Source organism: Paramormyrops kingsleyae, chromosome 4 (genome assembly GCF_048594095.1).
Source record: "Paramormyrops kingsleyae isolate MSU_618 chromosome 4, PKINGS_0.4, whole genome shotgun sequence".
Classification (NCBI taxonomy): Eukaryota; Metazoa; Chordata; class Actinopteri; order Osteoglossiformes; family Mormyridae; genus Paramormyrops; species Paramormyrops kingsleyae.
The window spans coordinates 43504028-43523618 of NC_132800.1; the positions used below are offsets into that span (position 1 = coordinate 43504028).

Below are 19591 nucleotides of genomic sequence, written 5' to 3' on the forward strand. Positions count from 1 at the left end.
TAGTGCACCAAGCTGTGGGGCCACCAATAGCCCCACCCCAGCCCGGCGTCGCTCACCCGCCGCAACTCCAGAGTAAAAGAGCGTCCAGCCCCTCTCCAGGAGATTGGTTCCAGAACCCAAGCTATGCGTTGAGGTGAGCCCGACTATATCTAGTCGATACCTCCCAACCTCACGCACAAGCTCAGGCTCCTTCCCCACCAGAGAGGTGACATTCCATGTCCCGAAAGCCAGTTTTGTCAGCCGGGGATCGGACCGCCAGGGCCTCCCTTGGCCGCCACCCGATCCACAATGCACCGAACCCCTGACATTCCCCTTGTGGGTGGTGGGCCCACCTGGGGACAGTCCCGCGTGCCTCTTTCGGGCTGTGCCCGGCCGGGCCCCACGGGCCAAGGCCCGGCCACCAGGCGCTCGCCAACGGGCCCCTCCCCCAGGCCTGGCTCCAGGGTGGGGCCCCGGTGACCCTAGTCCGGGCGAGGTTGAAACAACGTTGATCTTCAATGTTGATTTATCATTGATCTTGCCCATTGAAAAGGTCATCTATCCAACATTGAAAAATCAACCATTTTGATAAGGATTCAACGTTGTTTCAACACTTGTTTGGCAACCTCTTCATCCATTGATTTAATGTTGAATTAGTGTTTGTTGAATCAATATTGGGTTATAATTGTTTCACAAGTGAATAACAATAATTGATACTTTAAACAATTTAATCAGCTGGGGGTTGGGCCTTGCTCAAAGACCTTGCTTAAGGACCCCCAGGTGTGCTGAGACTGGGTTTGAATTGGCAACCTTGTGATTATAGACATGCAAACTGAGCCACACGCTGCCCCTTGATTAATTAAGTAATATTGAAATTATGTTATATCCAGCAAGGCTTTCTAAAGCTTAATAAAACATTACATGTACAAATATTCAAATTGAAAACAATTTATTATTCATAACACATTATATATACACAGCAAATGTGCCAATGTGAACATACAGCTGGCTTACAAAGAGCAAGTTGAGGGAGGTGTAAAAAAGACCATTTCCCCATTGGGATTAATAAAGTGATGATGATTATTATTAACACTGCATGGTGTTTATATGAGTCCACACCATTCAGTGTTACCTTTAACAATTTACAGTGTGCCTTGAGTGTTGTTTTTACAGTGTTAATCTTTATTAACTATTAACTCTGAACTTAATTCAATTTACAACATAGAGCATTAAGTCAATGTGTCTCCACCTCTTCCCAAATTGCAAGCCCATATGGGTGGCACACAAGTACAATATGGGTGTACTCTCATTTGAACTCATTTGGGCATTCAGCTGCTGTGTTTTACTAACCCACCATAATAAGAAAGAGTCAGACCAACATAGTCTTTTCTCTTTTTAGGCAAGTTTTATTTCAGTTCAGCTACTGATAACCAAAGAACTGTACTTATGTAAGTTTTAAATGTTTTTATTTAAGCATGAATGCGATAAGTTTCTTCAATCAGAGTAAGAAAGAACGTTTCCACTAAAGCAGATATAATGGGTGGTAGACCAAAACTTGAGATCATTCTGCCCATTTAATATTCAGATTTTCATTAAACTTAATTTTTAGGAAACCCACCACGATTGAGGATGGTATGGCACTGATATTAGTCTTCACCACATTTCACTATTAGTATTTCTGGGCAGTCTGTGTTGATATATAGTAATTGGTCTGAGTAGTGTAGTTCCTACCTATGTGTCTCCCTATAACTCCTGACCTATAGAGGTACATATGATCTGCCTACACTGGAGGAAAAAACAAAATACTTCACTTTCCATAGCATTTTCTTCCCCACTAGTGTCTACTCAAGCTAAACCATCTCACCTCCACACTGGCTATTTCTGTGATTCTTGCTCTCCTGCCCTATTCATCACAATCGTGGTGGATTTAAAAAAAAAAAATCTGTTAAGTAAAAAACAGTAGTGTCATGCTATGCAAATATACATCCAGCACCATTGGTCTACAGGGGAGTGGGCGATACACCAAAAAGGGTATCACAACTGTCCTAGCACCTTTCTGCATATGTTAATCATCAAATGGCAGGACTGGCAGTAAAACACGCCCCCACCCTATTACAGTTTTTTTCAATTGCTTAAGCACAATTTTGAAAACGGGGCCTGGTTTTTCATAACATTTCACACAATTATTAAAACACTTCACACAATTAGCACAACACCTAAGATTACTAGCAAAATGGAACACTGTAGTCAAAACTCTACAATTTCTTACAAAAACCCTATTTTCTTGTCAAAACATCCCACAAATCCATCATATGGTCTGATTCTGTTTGATTCAGTTAAACACTCCTGTGCTTATCTTAAAATACTTGTAACATTTACACAGAGAAAGTGTAAAAATAGATTTGTAAACATTACATGACACTGGTTGTGAAGACCAATGGAATTATTTATTTATCTTCATGCCACAGTTTTTGTAAATACATAAGCCCAGAAAAGAAAGATCACACTAAACATGATCTGCATCTCTTCGCCTAGCTGGGTCTGGCCACAGGGCCTCATCAACATCACAGGCTATGTTATCCTTAGCAAGGCAACGTGGGAAAAATCTTCTGGAGTGACGAATCCATCCCTGTACTGATGTTACATCAATTTCGTCACAGGCTTCCTCCATAGCTTGGATGAGCAGCATCTGGACATACGGCCGGAGATCATACACCTTCCACCGCCATGCTGAGAAGAACTCCTCAATGGGGTTTAGGAAGGGGGAGTATGGTGGAAGGTGTAGAACTGTAAATTCCAGTTTTTGTTGAAACCAGTTTTGGACCTCAGCAGAACGATGAAAAAATACATTGTCCCAGACGACAATGTATCTCATCTGGTTCCTTTGGTTTGCAGCTGTGATAATGTGGTGTAATCTGTTCAGAAATATAAAAATGAGGTCAGTGTTGTAAGGACCTAAGTTGGCATGACGATGGAGGACCCCATTCTGTGATATGGCTGCACAAAGGGTAATATTACCCCACGTTGCCCTGGTACATTGACAATAGCCCTGTGCCCAATGATATTTCTTCCTCTTCTTCTCACTGTACTTAGGTTAAATCCAGCCTCATCAATGTATATAAATTCATGCTGGACTTCATCCGCATCCATTTTCAAAACTCTCTGAAATAAAAAATCACATTGTGTAGATCAGTAGACTGTAAATCTGCTATGCAGGTAAATTGCATGTCCAGTTCCAAAACGTTATGTGTGCACTGCACCATACTACAGTCAATAAACAAAACTTACCTCCGCATATTCACGCCGCAGGACTTTCACCCTATCTGCATTTCTCTCAAATGGAACTCTATACAGTTGTTTCATCTGGACTTGATGTTTTTTAAGGATACGGGCTATTGTTGACAGAGAGACTCGTTGGACATTATTGAAAACCGTGTGATCATTGACAATATGGGTTTGAATTTCTCTAAGTTTGATTGCATTATTGGCCAAAACAAGGTTTATGATCTCTCTCTCCTGCTCCTGTGTAAAAATGCAACCCCTCCCTCCTTGGTGTTCTCGACGTTCAATCCGGTGGGCCGAAACAAAATTGTTGCTAACTATAAACTGTTGATATAGATAGTATATGTAGTAAGCTATGGATTGTCTGATGACAGAAGATACGTTTCTCACCTGTGCTCTTGACGAAATGTCCGAATTACTGATGCCACCGTGTACCTGCTTAGGTTGGGCTGCACTCTCAGTCCAGCCTCTCTAAGAGTTAGTCCGTGATTTATTACATGGTCCACAAGTGTAGCACGAATTTCATTTGACAAATTTGGTTGTCTTCTTCTTGGTTCACGTCCTACTCCTCCTCCAGGTCTTCCTCTTCCTCCACCTTGTTCTCTCTGGATTCCTCCTCTCACCCACACTCTCCTTCTTCCTCTCACACCGTCCATTTTTGTTGAAGACAGTGACCTATTGCCTTTTTATAGTGTTTGTTAACCTGATTGGTGTGTCTATAATTATTCACCTGTGTGTGTGCACACCTGGTGGCTGTGTTTAACTAATTGGTTCATGGGTGTGTTCATTTGAAAGCCTTTGCTTTGATATTGCAAGGAAGTAACATTATGATCGATTTCAGTGTCAAAGGTATATAAGTGTGTTTAGTGTTTTGCAAATCACTGTGTGTAATATTTTGCAAAAAGTGTGAAGCTGTTAATGTGCTTATAGTTGTGCAGATCTGGGCTGGTGTTTTGCTCCTTGACTGTTTGGTTTTGGTAATTGTGGAAAAATTTTAATTTTAGTGTGTAAGCAATCGCAAAAAATTGTAAAATATATACCACTCCGGTGATGTGTCCTGTACGTCTCCAAAAGTTTTTCTCTGACTTGATATCAACATGCCATAAAACCACATACTAGAGAAAAAAAACCACCAGGACCACAGCTCACTAGCCATTCAGATCAGTCAGAAATAAACCATCAAAACTTCAATATAAAACAAGAAAAAGCTGTAAGGTCCTTTTTAGTCAGTCTTTCTCATGATGGTGGGTAAATCTGGAATGGCTTTTCTGATCCTCATAACTTTCTGTGCGCATATTAAAATGGGGCAGATAGGTGGAGTTGGAGATTCATTGACTTAACAGCCAATGGTGTAAATTGAACACTATAAGAGTTAATAAATATTAACACTATAAAAACAACACTCACTGCACACTGTAACGCAGGGTTATTCAAATCACGGTCCTCGAGGTCCGAGCCAGAGCATGTGAGCAGAGTGGAGCGGAGCGGGCGGAATTTGGTCAGAGCGCGGAGCAGTTTTGTAGTTAAGGCTGCAGCGATCGCTCTGTCTTGCTCCAATTTCGCTCCGATACCGCTCACACTACGACTCTGAGGCATGCCCAAATGTACCCAGAATGCATCTTTACAATTATCAAGACTGTTACACAAATTGGCCGAGATGGAATTCGCAAAGTATTTCACAAAGGAAACTGATAGATCATACAAGTGTACTATTCCTATGAAACGTATACTGTATATCTTCGTGTTGTCTGGGTTCATTTTCTCATATAAGTAAGGCTACTGTACACCTTGCAAACACTCATGTGAAATATCTACACTATTATAGAAACGTCACATTGGTTGGCACTATACAAACCATTATATCAAAATTAATACAAGAAAGAAAAATAAAATTGCAAAGCAAATCTGTTACATTTAAACATGGAAGTAGCATGTAGAAAAAAGTCCCCCAGGCTTGGCATATAGTAGTGGAAAAGGCTAAATTTGTATTTTACGAAAACATTTAAAAGTGTTTGGGGCAGGATTTGTAATCATCCATTTTGTCCTATACACTGTAACAATAGGGAAGCTGCCCTGCATAATCTAAAAGTCCACAGAATTGGCATGTAGAAATGAGGCCCCAGGGTAAGTCATATATTGCTAGAAAGGTTGGAATTTGTACTTACAGTTTTTCTCAGTCGCTTTGGTACTTTTCTCACATCACTATTAACATTTGTACAGCAGTTGGTGTACAGTATTTCTCAAAACAATTAGTGCAAACTGCAAAACCTAGTGGATAACCTGCAAAAGCAGGTCACTTGCTCAAAATCGATAATCCATTCCTCAAAAGCAAGTATTCATGTCAATGAAACTGCCAGTGTCATCAAAATGAGAAGTCTTGACACCATCTTTATGAACAAGATAGTCAAATGGCTTTGTCATGTTTTCATTATGACAGTTTACAGTATTCAGTTTTCCAATGGAAAAAAAGGTCAGAACTCGGTGAGACTACCTGAAAATGCTCAAGACAGCACTATACACTTTTTGTACAGCCATTTACAGTAAAATCTACAGTAAAGTTAGACATTCCTGTAGTTAGGGAAGTAAGTGTGTACAAGACACTGAATACGTATGTTTCACATTTTTACTGTGTAGGCTGTTTGTAATTCTACAACATTGTGCAAAAGAAAAATACTCTACAGTCACTTATGTAGAATAAACATAAGAAACACCCTTTTGGTAGAGCTGTGCACAAATGTGAACAATATAACAGTACATATTGTAACTGAACATACGTAAATCATTCTGGCACATCCAGACGTTCCTGTCTGTCTGGCCACATGTTCTCATCTACATCACAACGGATATCAGCCCTTGCAATGCAGCATGGAAAGAACCTCCTAGAATGTCTTATCCAGCCTCTAAAGGCGTCTGCTGTTACAGTTTTTCTCGGTTGCTTTGGAGCATTTCTCGAATCAGTCTTAATATTTGCATAACAGTTAGTGCATTCTCAAAACAATTAGTACAAACAGCACAACACATTGGATTTCTTGCAAAAGCATGTACTTTACTCAAAATCCTTAGGTACTCCCTCAAAAGTAAGTTTTTGTGTCAATGAAAATGTCATCACCATCAGAACGACAAGTCCTTTTGTCATTGTTTATATACGGTGAAGTCAAAATGTTAAGTCATGTTGTCAGAATGACATTGCATGGTTTCAGGATTTCCTGATATAAAATATGGTTTGGTTTACAGTAATCCACAATGCAAAAGGCTGAATTTCTTCTATATGGGATCTATGAAATTCAACAGCACAAATTTACCAACGCAGTATCACGGCATTATGTTCAATATTCACGTTATTTCATCTATTTGATTCATGCCCACTGACACAAATTGCGCTTTTTTTCGTGTCAGACAGTACGATTTTCAAACCAATTCACTGCTATGGGAATTGTCTTTTGATTTTCGCTCGACGAAATGTTTGAATAATTGAAGAAACCGTTGTTCTCCCAATATTTGGCTGCACCCTCCGACCCGCCTCAGCCATTGTAAGGCCACGATTGACAACATGGTCCACAATAGTGGCTCTAATGTCATCAGAAATATGTCTGTCTCTGGCCTCTTCTTCCTCTTCTTCTTCCTCTATTTTGCCTCCTTACCCTTCCAGCATGCATACTTGTTCCTGGCTGTTGACCACGTCCTGGTTGTTCATCCATTTTCAAAAATTGTAAATCTGTGTTTTGCTCTTTTTTTATATAGGCATGCCAATTATAGGTTCCCGAGATTCACCTGTTTTAGAGAACTATTTGATCATTGCTTCTTCGTGTCAATTCAAGACGCATTTACATAAAACAGTTTTTATTTTATTTTTTTATTACAGTTTTTCTCGATTGCTAAAACACTATAACCAATCTTTTGAACTAAAATTTCAAAACCATAATGCTATTTTTCAAAAAGCACACCCATTTCCCTGAACTATAAACACTATTCCCCTGCTTTAACACATGAGTCAAATTTGGTGAACTGTTACTGCAAAACTCTACACAGAAATCCCTACATTTTTCAGTGCTTACACCATGTGGTCATTTAGAAAGCACTAGCATTCAATAATGTTAACTTAAGTCAGCAGAGTTTACAGTTTTTTACAATCGCTATGACAGTTTTTTCAAAACATTTAACAAGTTTCCTAAACTCTTAACACGGTTAGCACAACATCCGTCTTTGTAGGCTATACAATTAACACATTTCTTGTTGCTTTGATACAAAATGCATACAGTTAACACCAATTTAAAATGCTTGAACTTCTTTTACACACAAGCTCAACCAAGACCAAAACAATGTAATTTTACAGTCAAATTTACAAATGCTTTAACACTGTATGTCAGAACAGATAACATCATGTTCTAAACATAACTTATATAAGCTAAAGTCAAAGTGAACAGCTGTTTATATTGTGAATTGAAACACAAATATATTCCCTGTATTTTATTCCATTGCCAATGAGAACTATACAAAGTTCCTTTTGAAAGGAACAGTGAGCGCATCAAAGAACTCCGTCACCAATATGTCCAGGTAAGGTTATGCAATACAGTCATTACTGTACTATACACAGTGTGTTTTGCAGTAAACTACTCTATAAACCTGGAATGCATTAGTACATACAGTAGATATACAGTACAGCACAGCATTTACATACACTGTGTGTAATTACTTTCAGAGAGTCATGGAGTTGGAGGCCAATCAAGTCCCACATGAAATTATCTATGTTGACGAGGCTGGCTTCAACTTGGCGAAAAGGCGTCGCCGTGGGAGAAACATAATAGGCCAAAGGGCCACAGTTACCGTGCCGGGCCAGAGAAGAGCCAATATCACCATGTGCGCCGCAATCTCCAACAACGGTGCACTCCTGCATAAATGTCAGATTGGCCCCTACAACACCGACCGCCTTCTCCTGTTTTTAGAAGACCTGCACGAAAGACTGGTGCCAGAGGTAAAAAGGGGACAGGTGGGAGACCACTTGCCAATATATGTTATCACATGGGACAATGTGGCATTCCACCATTCCCGTGCAGTCACAGCCTGGTTTGACGCCCATTCAAGGATGATGTCCCATTTCCTTACCCCTTACTCCCCTTTCCTCAACCCCATTGAGGAGTTTTTCTCAGCCTGGAGATGGAAGGTTTTTGACCATCGTCCACATGACCAAATGTCCCTCCTGGATGCAATGGATGCTGCATGCCAAGACATCACAGCTGAACACTGCCAGGGGTGGATAAGGCATGCCAAAAGATTCTTCCCACGATGCCTTGCCAGAGAAGATATCAGGTGTGATGTGGATGAGAACATGTGGCCAAATGCAGAAGACCGGGCAGAATAGAAGATTACTTTGTTTTTTTATATTATAATTCCGGTGCTTTTTCTGTTTGTATATCTTGCAGTAATGTCCTTTTGCAAATAAAGTCCCTAGTCAGCGTGGAGGGAATGTCACTATGTGCGCAGCCATCAGCCAACGAGGGGGACTCCACCGCCATGCCATTCTAGGACCCTATAACACTATGCTTCTCCTTGCTTTTCTTGATGGTCTAAGACAACATATGTTCCAGCTGGACTACAGGGAACCAGCACAGCCAGAGCAGCCTCACTACGTTGTTGTAGTGAGGCTGGATAACGTCAGCTTCCATCGCGCTGCTCTGGTTCATGACTGGTTTACCAATAACCCAAGGTTTTCTAACATCTTTCTGCCTGCATACTCTCCCTTTCTAAACCCGATAGAGGAGTTATTTTCGGCATGGCGGTGGAAAGTGTACGACAGAACCTTATGTCCGTGTTCACCTCCTCCAGGCCATGGAAGAAGCCTGCCTAGACATATCAGTAGATGCATGCCAGGGGTGGATCAGGCATGCATGAGGATTTTACCCCCGCTGCCTGGCTAGGGCCAATATAGCCTGTGATGTGGATGAGATTCTCTGGCCTGACCCAGACCAAAGACAGGATGCTGAGGTGGAATAATGTTTTTGGTGTGTGTTGTACTGTATAGTACATGAATAAAAATGTGTCACTGTATATACATTGGTTGCGTCTTTTGTGTTCATCATGTGAAAAGATTTTTGAGGGGAAGAACCACAAGCAACATAACTTGCCAGTTTTGGCAATATTGTTTTTAATTTATTGCACCAATGTGTAAGACTATGTTGTAGTGTGTGTGTTTTTGAGGCCTTGTGTGTGATGTCTGTGGGCAAAGTTTGGTTTTTCAGCAACAGTGAATGGTTTTGAGTGTAGAGCTTCATTTTGACCTGAAAATACGATGTCTGGGAAATTGGGTGAGACGTTATGGATTTGTGTTTACTGTTTTGAGAATACGAGGCATAGTTTCAAGAAGTGTGTTTAAGCAATCGAGAAAAACTGTATTAGTTTTATTTTTTGGAGATTTTGACAACTGGATTAACTATTTTGCATTCAGTAACTTGTGCAATGAACTGATGCTGAAATGATTTGGGGGTTAAGATTATTTAGATGAAACTAGTATAATATATTTTGATCAACATGACATAAACAAGTGGAAATGTAGGGAACAGCAGAGAATTGTACACAATCAATTATATGAATGTACAAAAGCATTTGCATTTTGATCAAAGCAATAAGAAATGTTCATGTGTTGTGCACAAGTGACTAAATTACATGGCGGTTGAACAAGTAGTTCTGAGAATTCACTTTCTGATCTGAGAAATGCTCCAAAGCAACTGAGAAAAACTGTATATCCCGACACGCAGCTTCCATGGCAGCAAGCAGTGTCATTTGTGTATGTGGGTTACGGTCATATACCTTCCAACTCCTCAGTTGGGTTGAGGAATGGGGAATATGGTGATAGGAATTCCATCAGCGTCCTGGGGTGGTTGGCAAATACTGTAATTGCCTGATTGGATTGGAGTGATGGAAACTCACATTATCACAAATGATCACATACTTTGGTAAATTTTCTTGACCAATCTCCTTTTCAGGTGTTGTATGGCCCCACAAGAGGGATGCGAGTGTGGACCCCAGTGTCCGAAATAGCCGCACACATGGTGATGTTCCCACCCCAAAACCTGGCATATCAACAGCAGCTCTCTGTTCAATCAGATTATCTCCTTCCTTTGGCCAAGTTGAAGCCAGCCTCATCCATGTATATGAAAATGGTGCAGAAATCATTAGTATTGTGAATACATGCCAAAATAGTTTTATAGAAACCTATAAGATACACTTGATAGCCAATGATATCTTGTTCAATACTTTTGACTGCAATGACTTACACAATGACAAAACGACAAGTTTGTCTGGAGTGTAAGACTATGTAAAAGAGGGCTAGCACAAAGCATTTTGAGCATCATGACATAAGCAACCACTGATGTATGATACAGTATAGCTGAGAATTGCACATAACCATCTGCCTGAGTGTACTAAAGCAATTGCAAAATGAAGAAAACAACCAGAAATTGCTATTATGATGTGCACAACTGACTAGAGGTTGTGGGAATTGAACGAGCAGTTTTGAAAACTTCAATTCTGTTTTGAGAAATGCATCAAAGCAACTGAGAAAAACTGTAATGAAAACACATCAATGTGTCAAGCATGTTCGTCATGTTATTCGTCATGTACACAGTTGTACACACACAACATGTAGTGGAATGTAACCCTGGTCACTCTGAGCAGCTGTGCATGATAAGAGAGTAACAAAATATAGAAAAAATAAGAAAAATAATAAGATAAAAAGTATATGAAATGTTCAGCTGTACATAATCTATACATAAGTGATAGGTAAGAGGTATTTTGCTGTGCAATGTGCAAGAGGCCTGAGGTATGTGCCAATGATTTGGACAGTGTGAAGCAGCACCTAGTGGCATTGAGTATTGTCCTGATTTAGGAGCATTATGACCTGGGGGAAAAAGCTCCTCTTTAACCTTTCCATTCTGGGATGCGTTTCCCAAGACCATAGTGGAGCAACACTGTTGTAAAGGTGCGTAGTTCGAACTACAGTTCTTGAGCTGTAGTTAGAAGCTTAGTCCCGGGTAAATACATCAGCGATGGTGGAAAATGCAGTCTAATAAGGGTATAGTCACCGTGTAAGTAAGAAATTTTATAATCATTCATAACTAATAAGGAATAATTTAGCTCTATGATCACATATAATGTGAAGTTGTCTGAAAATGTAGTTTGAAACGTAATTGTTGTGTGGGTCTCTGGTCATAAGTACGGTAACTGTCTGTAGTGAGCAATAGGGACACCTTGCTGGGTGATGCGGGAAGAATACTCTCTGTGACCCATTTGTACGTTGACGTCGAAATTCAACTCACCAGTGGCACTTGTACTCTCATCTAGCACATATTGTATGTTCTAGTCACTTCTTGGCTTCTTCTCATGTTTAGAAACATGTGTGAACAGTTTTGAGTCATTGTGTTAAAATGATGACTACTGTATGGTGGCTGTGCTGAACTTCTGCAGCCTGTGTTTTCTATTTTGCATCAAAGTTCACCACGGTGCAAAATGTGTTTTGATGAATGGGAATGTGTTTAGAGTTTTGCTCAAATCTGCAAATTGTGCTTAAAGTTTCACCAAAAGAGTGATTGATTCAATAAATGAGTTTTGGCAATTGGAAGTTTTGTTCCAAGAATGAGGTTTAGTCTTTTAGCAATTCAGAAAAACTGTAACAGAAACATAAGGCAAGGTAAACTTTAACTTACCAAAGCTCTTTGGGGCGGTCAAACCAGATGTGTCCAGTTTATACAGATACTGCACAAAGGTGTGGACAGTTTCAAAATAAAGATGGTGACTGAGTGAGGAAATTACTGTAGTCATTTAATAGATGGGAAAATATGGCTACTTGTCCTATACTGTATGTTGTTAATCCCACTGTAGATACTCTGTGATGGATGCCAGAGGTGGCAACACCGTGTCTGTACTGGCATGACCAAGAGCCAATTCAAACACATAACAAATGTTAAATGGTATTGCACAGCTTGTGAAGAGAAGTCTTCGCTATAAAAACGCAGCCACACTACAGTGGTATGCAAAAGTCTGCAACCGTTTGTTAATTTAACATTTTTTCCAACTTTTGACCTTTTATTTTTAACCCCTTCGTTGAGCCAATGCATTTATTTGGAAAACAGTGTTACGGGGGACACAGTTGGCTATTAAAATCAAGTTTTTATTCTAGCTTGGCTTTACTTTTCTGAGTTTGTTTGTTAAAGCTCCCATGTCAATTGTCTTATTGAGTAATATGCGTAATGTATTTCTCTGGCCATAGGTGCAAAATAAATGAGTATACTTCATATATAGTAGAACAGACATGCGTCAAGCTTTCTTCATGTTCGTGTAGGTGGCCTTGAAAAAGGACTTTTTGTGTCTCAGTGATGGCTCAGTATCTGGTGGGCCACACTTTGTTCTTCATCACCTGCCTGCACCGTGTTGGCATTGAGCGAACCAGTTTCATGAGGTGATCATGGCTGATAACATGATTCCAGGCTGCAATGAGTGACTCAGTCAACTCATGTTTTGATTTTGGATGTCTCTTGGATATCTCCAAAGCCACCTTGTGCCACAAGTTCTCAATCGGATTCAGATCGGGAGATTGGGCAAGCCAGTCAATTGACTCGATATTGTTCTGATGCTTCCAGTTGATCACCTGTTTGGAGCAATGGCACGGTGCATTGTCATCTTGGAACAGGAACCGGCCTGTAAACAGCTGCTGCACTGATGGCACCAAACACTTTTGCAGTACTGTGATGTACTTGGTCCCACTTACCATTCCGTCAACGATGTGCAGACGTCCGACGCCACTGGCAGCCATGCAGCCCCAGACCATGACCTTCAAAGGATGCTTCACAGTGAGGTTGAGGCACTCAGGCTTGAACTCCTCTCCAGGAAACCTCCTCACATAGGTGTCGGCCTGGCTACCAAACAGGCAGAAAGTGCTTTCATCGCCAAAAAGCACCTTTTCCCACGTTTCACATGTCCAGCGTGAGTTCTTCCGTGTCCAGTCAATCCGGTTGCACCTTTGGACATCAGTCATCAGTGGCTTGTTACGTGCCTTGCAACCCCGCAGACCAAACTGCGGACACCGGCGACAAAACTGTTGATTAGGTAACACTGACATGACAGCTGTCTGACCACTCACGCAGTAGCTGAGGTGAGGTCAACTTGCAATTGCTCAATGGAATGTGTCAAAGTGCATGATCCTAGCATGATTGTGATGCATGTGGATGACCAGACCGAGGTGTGTCTGCCACCAAACTCGCTTTCTTCTTTTGTAGAATCTTTACAAGTGCTCTGTGACTGGAGCCGACTTTGTTAGTAATCTGGCAGCATGAAAATAGTTTATTTTCATTTGTAATTCTTCATTCTGCCAATGCAGATTAGTTTGTTTAATAAATGGTGTTGTTCACAAATCTACAAAAAGTAATTTGAGAACATGGCAATTCACTACTTTTCATGGTTCAAGGGCCCATAAACATGCACTTATCTAGTTGAAGCTGGATTGGAACCAGCAATCTCTGGATTACAAGCCCACATACTTAGACTACTGAGCTATACACTTACAAAGAACTAGCTTAAGTTGTAACTTTTCAAGTGGAATTAATTGCAACGTACCTGACTATAATACTCATTAAGGTCAGTTTATTTACAGTTCCTACTTTCAAGAGCAAGCCAGCCAATCTAATTAATTTTTAAGTATTTCTCCTGTAATATGTAATACACGTTTAAGTTAATTTCCAGGTAAGCATTTCAGGCAAGGCAGTGCTCATTGACACAGATTATAAAGTTTGTTTCACTCTGCAGCTCCTGGACCTGCCCACTCTCCTGAAGACCAATAGCTCTGCCCAATATTTGCATAGCATGACAGGGTACTGCCTCTGTTTTAACCTTTCACAGTGATGGTGTTGAATAGGGCAACAGTATAAATACCCCAGAGACGTTAAGTAGTGAAGGCATTTCCAGCAGTGGATCCTAGTAGGATCTATTGGTTTGTATTCTATGGGGGGTACTTGGGTGGTATCTTGAAAGATGTATGTCTATGGAATAATGAACAAAAAAGTGTTTTCTCAATGCTTGTTTTCCTGCTACAATATTACTGCATCCTCCTCATAACAAGCCATCTCAGCCACAAGAACTATGCACAGTTTATTTCTAGCAGCTGGAGTGTTAATCTTGCTACTAACCCCCACCCAATTTCCCTATACATTAAACCTCCCTAGCAGGCTGGATGAAAATTAACACCACACCCCAAATAAAGCAACTGCTCAAATACCTAATAGAGTATGATTATTCATGGCATTCAAGGAAACTAAATCAGCAATACTCCAATTACTGATACAGACAGCTAGGCTCAAAGCTATCACTTTGGGTCAACAAATAACTAATAGTACATGGGAGAGACTTATATCTGTGGCATTCCATTTTCAGTTGCGGTGGGTTTCTAAATTTGGGCTTCCAAAAATCCAGCCTAAAAAATAATTTAAATATTAAATGAGCAAATTAATTTGATTTGTCCTTCTATCCCACCTTGTGATCTGAAAGCAATGAGGCTGCCACACATAATATCTGCTCTATGGAAATACACTCCCATAGCCACTAGGGGAGCTCTCACCTTCTTTCACAATTGTGTTGTGCAGTCTAACAAATGGCCCTTGAGCCATGAACAGTAGTGAATGTAGTGAATTGCTATGTTCTCAAATTACTTTTTGTAGTTTTGTGAACAACACCATTTATTAAACAAACAAATCTGCATTGGCAGAATGAAGAATTACAAATGAAAAGAAACTATTATTAAGAAATATTCCTTGGGACAACAAATTTTCATGGATTTTCATGCTGCCAGATTAGTAACAAAGTCGGCTGCAGTCACAGAGCAGTTGTAAAGATTGTACAAAAGAAGAAAGCGAGTTTGGTGGCAGACACGCCTCGGTCTGGTCATCCACATGCATCAAAATCATGCTAGGATCATGCACTTTGACGCATTCCATTGAGCAATCGCAAGTTGACCTCACCTCAGCTACTGTGTGAGTGGTCAGACAGCTGCCATGTCAGTGTCACCTCATCAACAGTTTTGTCACCGGTGCCCGCAGTTTGGTCGGCGGGGTTGCAAGGCACGCAACAAGCCACTGATGACTGATGTCCAAAGGTGCAACCGGATTGACTGGACACGGAAGAACTCACGCTGGACATGTGAAACGTGGGAAAAGGTGCTTTTCGGCGATGAAAGCACTTTCTGCCTGTTTGGTAGCCAGGCCGACATCTATGTGAGGAGGTTTCCTGGAGAGGAGTTCAAGCCTGAGTGCCTCAACCTCACTGTGAAGCATCCTTTGAAGGTCATGGTCTGGGGCTGCATGGCTGCCAGTGGCGTCGGACGTCTGCACATCGTTGACGGCATGGTCAGTAGGACCAAGTACATCACAGTACTTCAAAAGTGTTTGGTGCCATCAGTGCAGCAGCTGTTTACAAGCTGGTTCCTGTTCCAAGATGACAACGCACCGTGCCATTGCTCCAAACAGGTGATCAACTGGAAGCGTCAGAACAACATTGATCAATTGACTGGCTTGCCCAATCTCCCAATCTGAATCCGATTGAGAACTTGTGGCACAAGGTGGCTTTGGAGATATCCAAGAGACATCCAAAATCAAAACATGAGTTGACTGAGTCACTCATTGCAGCCTGGAATCATGTTATCAGCCATGATCACCTCATCAAACTGGTTCACTCAAAGCCAACATGGTGCAGGCAGGTGATGAAGAACAAAGTGTGGCCCACCAGATACTGAGCCTTCACTGACACACAAAATGTCCTTTTTCAAGGCCACCTACACGAACATGAAGAAAACTTGACGCATGTCTGTTCTACTATAAAGTATACTCATTTATTTTGCACCTTTGGCCAGAGAAGTACATTACGCAAATTACTCAAAAAGACGACTGACATGGGAACTTTAACAAACAAACTCAGAAAAGTAAAGCCAAGCTAGAATAAAAACTGGATTTCAATAGCCAACTGTATCCCCTGTAACACTGTTTTCAAATAAATGTATTGGCTCAAAGAAGGAGTTAAAAATAAATGGTCAAAAGTTGGAAAAAATGCTAAATTAACAAGTGGTTGCAGACTTTTGCATACCATTGTAGTGTGGCTGTGTTTTTATAGCAAAGACTCCTCTTCACAAGCTGTGCAATACCATTTAACATTTGTTATGTGTTTGAATTGGCTCTTGGTAATGCCAGTACAGACACGGTGTTGCCACCTCTGGCATCCGTCACAGAGTATCTACAGTGGGATTAACAACATACAGTATAGGACAAGTAGCCATATTTTCCCATCTATCAAATGACTACAGTAATTTTCCTCACCCAGTCACCATCTTTATTTTGAAACTGTCCACACCATTGGCAGGCCTCCTCAAGAGATACTGTAAGGAAATAAGCATGAACTTATTGGTGAGCAGGCATTCATCATTATACGTATCACCCAGTTTGCCAAGCATGTTCACACACCCTTCTGACTGACTTTGCCTGAGTCACTTGCCCTTTTTTGTGCTGTTGTGGTTTTTTTTCACTGTAACACAATTCAGTCTTCAAATGACTTTTACACATACCGTGTGATGTTATCTGTCATTGCAACCACACATCCATTCCTCTCACACTGTTTTTTGCATTATCGCGAATTAGTTCTACCCCTGACTTTTCCGGCTCAGATTCTGTGAAAACATAGCTAAAAGGCCCTTCTGTCAAAAGGGGCTGACAGACATTTGCTATAGTCATGTTAATATAATATAATATAATATAATATAATATAATATAATATAATATAATATAATATAAAATAAAATTATTTAAAACCTGTCAAGTCTAAAACCATAAGAGTAGGTGTACTTGTTTACAAAACAAAGAACAAAAGTTCTCTTACATAACTTTCGTAGTGTTTGAAGGATTTTATAACCCCTTTTTTGACCACAACTGTACAATTGATTAACCCCACCCATAACAGCTTTATACCCCTAACTGTGAGTCTGTGCAGTATATCTGGTTTGAAAACCCCAAAGAGCGTTGGTAAGTTAACGTTTACCTTGCCTTATGTTTCTGTTACAGTTTTTCTGAATTGCTAACTAAAATTCAATTCAATGATTATACAGTGATACCTCGGTTCTCAAACTTAATCCGTTCCGGACTACGGATCAAATCCTAAATAGTTTGAGTTCTGATCGAATTTTTCCCATAAGAAATAATGGAAAACCAATTAACTGGTTCCCGGCCCCCCAAAATTACACCTAAATATGTTTTTTTTTTTTAGCATTTAAACACAAAATGAACAAGATAAAACAAAAAGAGCATTTTTTTCTTAATGGCTTCCAAAACGATAATGATCTTATCCCAACATTACCCCTGTCCTGCCCCGACTGTCTGCTCCTTCTGTGTGCCACACCCCCTCATTAACCTCGTGTGGGATCCCCATGTGGTCAGCTGTTTCTGGTTGTGGTCATTAGTCCTCTGTATTAAGTCCGCGTTTCAGTTTGTTTCCCCAGTCCGGTCATTGGGTGCATTCGACTGGCTTACAGCGCTGGCTTAAAGCAATGCATTCTGATCCTGACGCAATGCATTACGGTTAGATGCATTGCGACCTCTCACCCGGCTGCACAAACTGGAACCGCCTCCGTGACGACACACCTTTACCCTTATTGGCTGAAGAGTTTAGTTACACGCATGACGTTTGTATCGCAGACAGTTATGATGCGTAATCTGCTATTTCTCCCGAATATCACGTATGGTTTGCCCACTAAGCTAATCATCATGTATACTAGAGCAGTTGGGGCCATTGACCGATGCTATATCCACATAAAACCACCAGGGCAACATAAAGAAGACTTTCAGCTATTTCAGCTATAGGCAGTTTCAGCCAAAAATTCATATTCAGGCAGTGTGTGATGTTACTGGCAGATTCATCAGCATTTCTCTGGGCTATCCAGGGTCCCACCATGACACACAGGTTTTCAGATATAACCCACTGTAGCTAAATCCAGAGCACCACCTCAGGGTGATGGAGGAATCCTGCACATGGAGACTCCAGTAGCTGTCAGCACTCTGTACCGCCCACCACCAGGGACTGCAGCGGTGTTTCACAGCCTGACACTCAAAGGCCACTCTGTCATTAATGGGCCTTTGGCGTCCTAACACAGGGAGGGAGGACCACACTTTCTAAAGCCCTGGAGATGCAGGTGCCCTTCTGCACAGATGTTGTGACCACATGCGCATTCCTGCATAACACCTGCATCATCAATGGGGACATCGTGGGGCCTGATGATGAGGATGAAGATGCTGAAGCCCAACCAGAGGAGGCAGGATATCGTCAGGAGAAGAGCAGTGCTGCCGTCACAGAGAGACTTTGTGCTGCAGACAGGGCAGTGGAGAGGCAGGTGGTAGACAACTGGTCAGTAATGACTTGGGGCTGAAAGGTGTGGAGATTGAGGGTTGAGTGGTAATAAATGAGGGGAAGGTTCACCAGAGGATGGCTCTGAGGGGGGAGGGCCATGACCTGAGGGAATCCCCTGTGGGCCTCCAGAGGCACAGAGGTTCACAGTGTAACTCAGGCTCTTTCCCCAAGGGCTTCATGCAAGGCAATATAATACTGCCAGGTCTGTGCCGTCTCCTGTCCAGCATCAGGCCCCAACCCTGCCTGCCTTCTGTTCTGCTTAAGTTCCTAATTTTGAGACATACTCAAACACACGCTTCATTCACACGCTTAGTTCATAGATTGTTGTCATAGCAGGGACTCTCCATTCATTTCTAGGGACATTATCCCGCATATTAAGAAGGACACGCTAGACGTGAGGAACCGGTTTCAGTTCCGCATATCTGGCTCAATGTGCTCGGGTGTGTTTGGGTTTTTTTAATTTTTCATTATTTTATTCATCAGTTAAATATTATTTATTTCACAATCTTATTAAAGGTGAACATTTCCAATGTATCATAACAAATGTTAAGACGTGTCTCTTGAACTCGCTAAAAATTTCCTCATAGTTGCACGGTCAGTTCCCCTTGAATATGGGAGTGGAAGCTGCTCCACCACCCCCTCTGGTTTTGTGCATTTTGGGACTATGGGAGGAAACATGGGGAAATCATGCAAACTCTGAGCGGGGGAGGGGATTCAAACCCCAACCCTGCCACTGTGAGGCGACAGTGCCACCCACTGCAAGCTTTTCAGAGAATCTCACTTACTGTGTTTAATTTTGTTTCAAAGAGTATTAAAGAAGATGACAGACCATCTGTAATTTTGATTTTAGTTTAATGTTAGTTTAAAAAGCAGTGATTTCTGATTGCGTAACTAAAGTTCAAGA

At 41.2% G+C, this 19591-nt stretch overlaps 1 long non-coding RNA gene across 1 annotated transcript; it reads right to left on the minus strand.

The window, feature by feature from the left end:
• Positions 1–911: 911 nt before the first annotated feature.
• LOC111857305 (uncharacterized) lies at positions 912–7015 on the minus strand. Its single transcript, XR_011990096.1, has 2 exons — positions 3268–7015; positions 912–3141 (listed from the first exon to the last, which is right to left on the minus strand). It is a non-coding gene; the product is annotated as an uncharacterized lncRNA (long non-coding RNA).
• Positions 7016–19591: the final 12576 nt, after the last annotated feature.